We start from the raw sequence: 7,036 nt of genomic DNA on the forward strand, positions 1-7,036 counted from the left end.
CCACAGCTACGGAGGTTAGCTGGAAGCTAACCCTTTGTTCACAGAGCTTTCTTCAAACTTCGTTGTCGCCTGGACAACTCCTCCTCAACACAATTCAAACAAGGTTAGGGTTTGGGCAGATGAAATGATCTAAACGTTTTTCATTTTATGAAGTTTGGTTTTGTTTGTGTTGAACTCTGCTATTTTGGTGCTAGCAGAATATCTGCTGCACACGTGCTCAGCTTTGTGTTCTGTGTTTGTGTGTTTTTAAAGTTGAGACAAACTTTATTTAAAGGGTGATTTTAAACACAGAAGATTGGCCATAACACGCCGTCCACGCTGATGCATTTTAAGCCTTTTATTGACGGTATTTTTAAAGGTGCGTGTTTGATTCTGGTGCTAAGTTATCAGCTTCTTTGTTAGCTTTAACTGTTAAAGAATATTCACCCAGAAAGGTTGTTCATTTTCAAGCTAGTAAATAATAGTCCCTAAACTTTATTTTACTAAATCTGATAACTAAGTAAACACCATTAAGCCCCATTTCTCCAGAAAGATTTGGTTCTTTTCCAAAATACTTCTTTAAATATTTTACCATCCCCTTAATAATATTTGTTTGAATATTATTTTAGTAAGTAAAGGCAGCTAATGAGACACCGTTGAGAAATGGTCATCCAGAAGGTTGGTTTTATTCAGCAGATCATTATTTAAAACATTATTTTTATAAAATAATATTTTATCTGATCTTGCATTGTGAATAGTTGTCTAAACGTTTGCTGATTATTGTCTAAGTTGGTTCCAAGACTAACTTAACTTCATTTCCAGATTCTTCAAGATAATCCTTGGTTCTCAAACATAAACATTGCATGGTAATGTTGCATCACTCTTTTGGTCAGGATTTTCAATCATCTTTAATCAACTTGTTTATATTGTACATAGCCCATAGTCCTCGTTATTCTTTAATTCTGCTTGGTAGTTTAGTTGGATTGTTTTAGCATAGTAAAGGGTTTGTTAATTGAAATATGTTTGACTTTGAGTTGACTTATTTTTGTTAATAAATTATTCTATTTTAAGAAATTGTGTGAATTCATTCCATCTATGTGCAGAGTTTATGCTGTTCAATAATGTCAGAGCTCGTCTCACACCTTTCTATTTTGTCCTAATACCACCGCCTTACTGGGCTGGTATTCACAGGACCACCCTTAACAGACCGAAATATTATTTGATAAAATATTAAAATATTAATATTAAATAATATTCTCAGATTCATAATCACAACAGTGCACTCTTTGTTTTTCTTTACTGTGGATAGTACTCCTGATTTAGTGTTTCTTTATTAAGCTTGGTCTCTTTGCTATATAGACTCAGTTATAAAGCTGTTGTTGCCATCAACTATGTCTAATTTGTTTTTTTTCCCTGTAGAATGTACTCCTGATTCAGTACTTAGCTAATGTTTTCAGTAACAGGAAGAAATGGAATCTGAATCTGATTTAATGGTTGAGCAGTGCAGGAGTGGACCGGGCCGATTACATTTGAATTCTGACCAAATTGGATACTTTATAGTTACATGTGAATTGTCTTGTAAATAGCATTGAGGTGACATTTATTGTGAAATTGGACTACATAAATGAATTGAATTAATTTATCCTCGCTTATTGTTCTTGCCGTTTGTTCCTGTAACTCATCCCTACCACTATTGATTTCAGCCATTTTAAATTATTTGTTTGTGAGTCAGTATTTTCAGATCCTTTCACTCTCTCACGCTTTGATTTAACCAGAAGACTCACATTATTGTGACATTATGCTTATCATGCTAAGTCAAACTTCTATTTTCAGCCTCTACCCTTTGTTCCAACCAGACTGAAACTTCTTGCACTTGCAGCACAGGGTTCTGTGAGCTAGACTGCATCAGCATTACATCTCATTGGTACTGTCAAAGCCCTTCTTTATTAGCCTCTGCAAATTAATTATTATCGACACATTTAGATGGCACTATTGAATAAGACTGAAACCCGGATTGATGCTGTAATTGCAGTGACTCACTATATAATAAAAGGTCACTCTGAACAGAGATTAAATACTATCATTTGAATTGATTTCATATGTCCTAAACCAAGACAGTGGGGATAAATTGTTAGCCTAATATGCAGAATAATTATGCATAATTATGCAAGATGCATACAGTACATATACCGTTTCAACACTAATAATTGAGAGGTTTTTTTTTTTTGCAGACAACTTGACATTTTTCACCTCTTTCTGCTCTGAAACGAATAAAGAAAAGGCATCTTCTGCAGACAATGCAGGCTGAGGTCTGTCAGAGTGTACTGTAAACTCATTTGCTCTCATCTCACAGAAACACTATGCTGTCAGTGCACTTGTCCTCACCGGGTGATAGATCTTTGTTGAGACCACCGACACTCGGAGAATACTTGGTTATACAAAAAGAATGAAATTCAGGTTTAAGCAGAATGAAGTCGCAATGCGGAATCATTTCTTTGATCCATATCAGTTAATCACGAGTCTTTCTGTGCAATCGGCTGAGTGTTTCTGCAGATCTCAGACTGGTGTTAAAGGCCAGCTAAAGGCCACGTCATTTTCTGACTATTTATGGCCAGGCTGTTGGCTGCATGTTTGACATGAAGATGATTGGCTTCAACACTTCATTCTGGCTAAAAGTGCTAAATAATTTCAAATATTTTTAACACAGGCCGGCGCTTTTGTAGCATATTCGGACATATAAATATTTAATATCAAGGCTCAAGTTCCCATGTTCTAATTTAAATCTAAAAACCAAAGAGGAAAAATATTTAACTACAAAATAGTCTACAAGTGAAAAACAAAATGCTGCCAACATACCCAGGTCTGGCCATCCAAGCAAGTTCACCCTCAAAGCAGACCGCGAGATACTAAAAGACGTTTCCAAAAACCCTTAAAATGCCATTGCAGGAACGACAGCAGATGCTGCTATTGAAAGTGTTCGGTTTTCCAGTATTACCAAAAATTCAGGTCTGGACTTTGATTGGACCATTCTATATGCTGTGATCTAAACCATATCACTGTAGCTCTCCGGTCCTCGAGTGCCTCTGTCCTGCAACATTTTGATATATCCCTTCTCCAACACACCTGGATCAAAAGGCCTGGTCATTAACCGTTCATTTGAGTTGAGTGTCTTGGAGCAGCTGTTTGTATTACAAGGTTTATTTATGCAGACGCTGGTTGTGTCTGTGTTTATATTTACCATCTGATATATTTTATTTCACTTTCAGCATAATAATAGAAGGCTGTACAATAATTTTTAATAATAGACTTTTTTCTGAAATGAACTTATTTAGAGAAGGTCAAAGATGTGGCAAAATGTAGTAAAATAAAAGTTAGAATCCATTTGGAAGTCACAGTTGAATCTTTTTTCTGTCTCTGTGGAGGTTCAGCAAGGTTTGATGGATTAGACACTTTATTGGCTCAGAAACAAATTATATTTGGACCTTCCATGTGTGGACAGATGTGACAATAAATTTGATTTATCTCTTGCTGAACAGTACAAGCCGAACATGCAGCTGCAGCAGAGAAACTACTTGATGTGTTCAACTCAACAGGTTAGTTGAGATTATTGTGAATGAATGGCTGATGACACCACATAATGGCAGCAAATAAAAAGAGAGTAAGACTTAAAAGTGAGCCTTGAGGAACACCATAGTTTAGTTCCTAACATTCTGTTGAACAGTTTCCTACATTGACAAAGAATTTTCTATTGCTGAAAAATGAGTTGAATCACATAAAATCCCAAGAAAATACACTGCTCAAAAAAATAAAGGGAACACTCAAATAACACATCTTAGATCTGAATGAATGAAATATTCTCATTGAATACTTTGTTCTGTACAAAGTTGAATGTGCTGACAACAAAATCACATAAAAATCATCAATGGAAATCAAATTTATTAACCAATGGAGGCCTGGATTTGGAGTCACACACACAATTGAAGTGAAAAAACACAATACAGGTTGATCCAAATTTGATGTAATGTCCTTAAAACAAGTCAAAATGAGGCTCAGTATTGTGTGTGGCCTCCATGTGTCTGTATGACCTCCCTACAACGCCTGGGCATGCTCCTGATAAGACGATGGATGGTCTCCTGAGGGATCTCCTCCCAGACCTGGACTAAAGCATCCACCAACTCTTGGACAGTCTGTGGTGCAACTTGACGTTGATGGATGGAGCGAGACATGATGTCCCAGATGTGCTCAGTTGGATTCAGGTCTGGGGAACGGGCCGGCCAGTCCATAGCTTCAATGTCTTCATCTTGCAGGAACTGCTGACACACTCCAGCCACATGAGGTCTAACATTGTCCTGCATTAGGAGGAACCCAGGGCCAACCGCACCAGCATATGGTCTCACAAGGGGTCTGAGGATCTCATCTCGGTACCTAATGGCAGTCAGGCTACCTCTGGTGAGCACATGGAGGGCCGTGCTGCCCTGCAAAGAAATGCCACCCCACACCATTACTGACCCACTGCCAAACCGGTCATGCTGAAGGATGTTGCAGGCAGCAGATCGCTTTCCATGGTGTCTCCAGACTCTGTCACGTCTGTCACATGTGCTCAGTGTGAACCTGCTTTCATCTGTGAAAAACACAGGGCGCCAGTGGCAAATTTGCCAATCCTGGTGTTCTCTGGCAAATGCCAAGCGTCCTGCAACCCCCATTTGTGGACGTCGGGCCCTCATACCATCCTCATGGAGTTGGTTTCTAACCGTTTGTGCAGACACATGCACATTTGTGGCCTGCTGGAGGTCATTTTGCAGGGCTCTGGCAGTGCTCCTCCTGTTCCTCCTTGCACAAAGGCGGAAGTAGTGGTCCTGCTGCTGGGTTGTTGCCCTCCTACGACCTCCTCTATGTCTCCTGGTGTACTGGCCTGTCTCCTGGTAGCGCCTCCAAGCTCTGGACACTACGCTGACAGACACAGCAAACCTTCTTGCCACAGCTCGCATTGATGTGCCATCCTGGATGAGCAGCACTACCTGAGCCACTTGTGTGGGTTGTAGAGTCCGTCTCATGCTAACACGAGTATAAAAGCACCACCAACATTCAAAAGTGACCAAAACATCAGCCAGAAAGCATCGGTACTGATAAGTGGTCTGTGGTCCCCACCTGCAGAACCACTCCTTTATTGAGTATCTTGCTAATCGCCAAAGATTTCCCCCTGTTGTCTTTTCCATTTACACAACAAGATGTGAAATTGATTGTCAATCAGTGTTGCTTCCTAAGTGGACAGTTTGATTTCACAGAAGTTTGATTTACTTGGAGTTATATTATGTTGTTTAAGTGTTCCCTTAATTTTTTTGAGCAGTGTACATTGAAATGTGTGGTTGGTCAAAGTTTGTAAATACTATTGCACTGCAGAGATAGGACGTTCTTGTTTCAGTGCCAAAAAAATGACATTATTCGTTCTTCCAAGTTTAAAAAATATATTTTGAAGAATCGTGAAGATTATCACCCAAATTGAAACTGAAATCTTACCCCACACAAATATTGTATCACAGCCACGGTTTACCAACTCTGATGATCAGATATATTTTATAGATAAAATGTAAAACAACCCCTCAAAATGCCCTTAAAACTATCACTTTTATTCCCATTTAATGTTGGTCGAGAGCCGGATTGGTTTTCATTAAATCTCCCTGTCAGCAGAAAATATGTTTGATGTCTACAAGACCAGCCTGAATAATTCACCCAGCTGCGAAAACAAAATATAAATTGGAGTTGCTGCTGTTTTTATGAGATCTTATTCTTGGTGGCAGGAGAACTTTTTTTGTTTATTATTCAGGAGTCGGGTTGGATAAAAGTCTAAACTTAAAAAGCCAAAACCGACTTCTCAAACAAGCACCTGAATATATGTGTGTGACCACTCTCAAACTCTCAGAGCACTCAAACAGCACCCGATATACAAAATAAATAAATAAAAAAACTCTCCCTCAATACTTCAAAAGACCCATCTGATACAATAAAGAAGAAGACAGTGGAGAAAATGTAATCGGCAGCACCAGATTGGGTCCAAAGAATTCCTGATCTGTTTTTTGTCCTCAACTGCATTACATTTTGTCAGCTGGACAAAGTTGTCAATCAAGCCGGCAAACCTATTTTACGTCGTCAATAGGACAGAGGAGAGAGTGTTCATTGCTTCAATAGAGGGCCACAGATTAAAGTAGGCCAAGCAGAGAAGAGGTAATTTTCTGGGCTGATGTATTGACACTAAGACTCGATCATCTCCTGCATTGTGTTTCAGATCTGCTCTGAGACGGCCAGACCATGGAGAGAGTTATTGCTGCCACACACCATATGGCCTTACTACTTTTTCTCTGGAAAGGAAAATTTAAAAGTTTTAAACCACCCATTATTTTTGGTATATTTTACTTCCAAAGGGCCAGACCTTCTAATCTGTTACAGTGGTCTTATTAAACGGTTCTCCAAGCTTTCAGAATCAGAATCAGAAAAGCTTTATTGCCAAGTACGTTTTTGGACATACAAGGAATTTGTTTTGGCGTATTGCAATACAGTACAAATTAAACAGTATAAACATATCTACAATATAATATAAATATATGTGCACAGTTTTAAGTGAGTGAGAGTAAATATAGAGCAGTATAAGATGCAAGAGCAATACAACAGTGCAGATGATCAGTGTGCAAGTAAAGCAGGAGTCTAAGCTGAGCGTTAATGTAACGCATAGAGTTACAGGTTACAGGTGTCCTGTCAGCAAAAAAAAAAAAAAAGGGGGGGGGGGGGGGTAGGGTGTCAGTGTGGTTTCCGGGCTTTGTTAACAAGGCTGGTGGCAGATGGGAAAAAACTGTTCTTGTGGCGTGAGGTTTTGGTCCGGATGGACCGCAGCCTCCTGCCAGAGGGGAGAGTCTCAAAGAGTCTGTGACCGGGGTGGCAGGGATCAGCCAGAATCTTCCCTGCCTGCTTCAGGGTCCTGGAGGTGTACAGTTCCTGGAGCGACAGTAGACTGCAGTCAATCACCTTCTCAGCAGACCGAATGACACGCTGCAGCCTGCCCTTA

General features: G+C 39.5%; 1 long non-coding RNA gene across 1 annotated transcript; it reads left to right on the forward strand.

Annotated features, from left to right (window-relative positions):
- The first annotated feature begins 41 nt into the window (after positions 1-41).
- Positions 42-6,447, forward strand: LOC124857696. The gene is made up of 3 exons (XR_007035655.1): positions 42-103; positions 3,516-3,572; positions 6,263-6,447. It is a non-coding gene; the product is annotated as an uncharacterized LOC124857696 (long non-coding RNA).
- Positions 6,448-7,036: the final 589 nt, after the last annotated feature.

Source organism: Girardinichthys multiradiatus, chromosome 21 (genome assembly GCF_021462225.1).
Source record: "Girardinichthys multiradiatus isolate DD_20200921_A chromosome 21, DD_fGirMul_XY1, whole genome shotgun sequence".
Taxonomy (NCBI): domain Eukaryota; kingdom Metazoa; phylum Chordata; class Actinopteri; order Cyprinodontiformes; family Goodeidae; genus Girardinichthys; species Girardinichthys multiradiatus.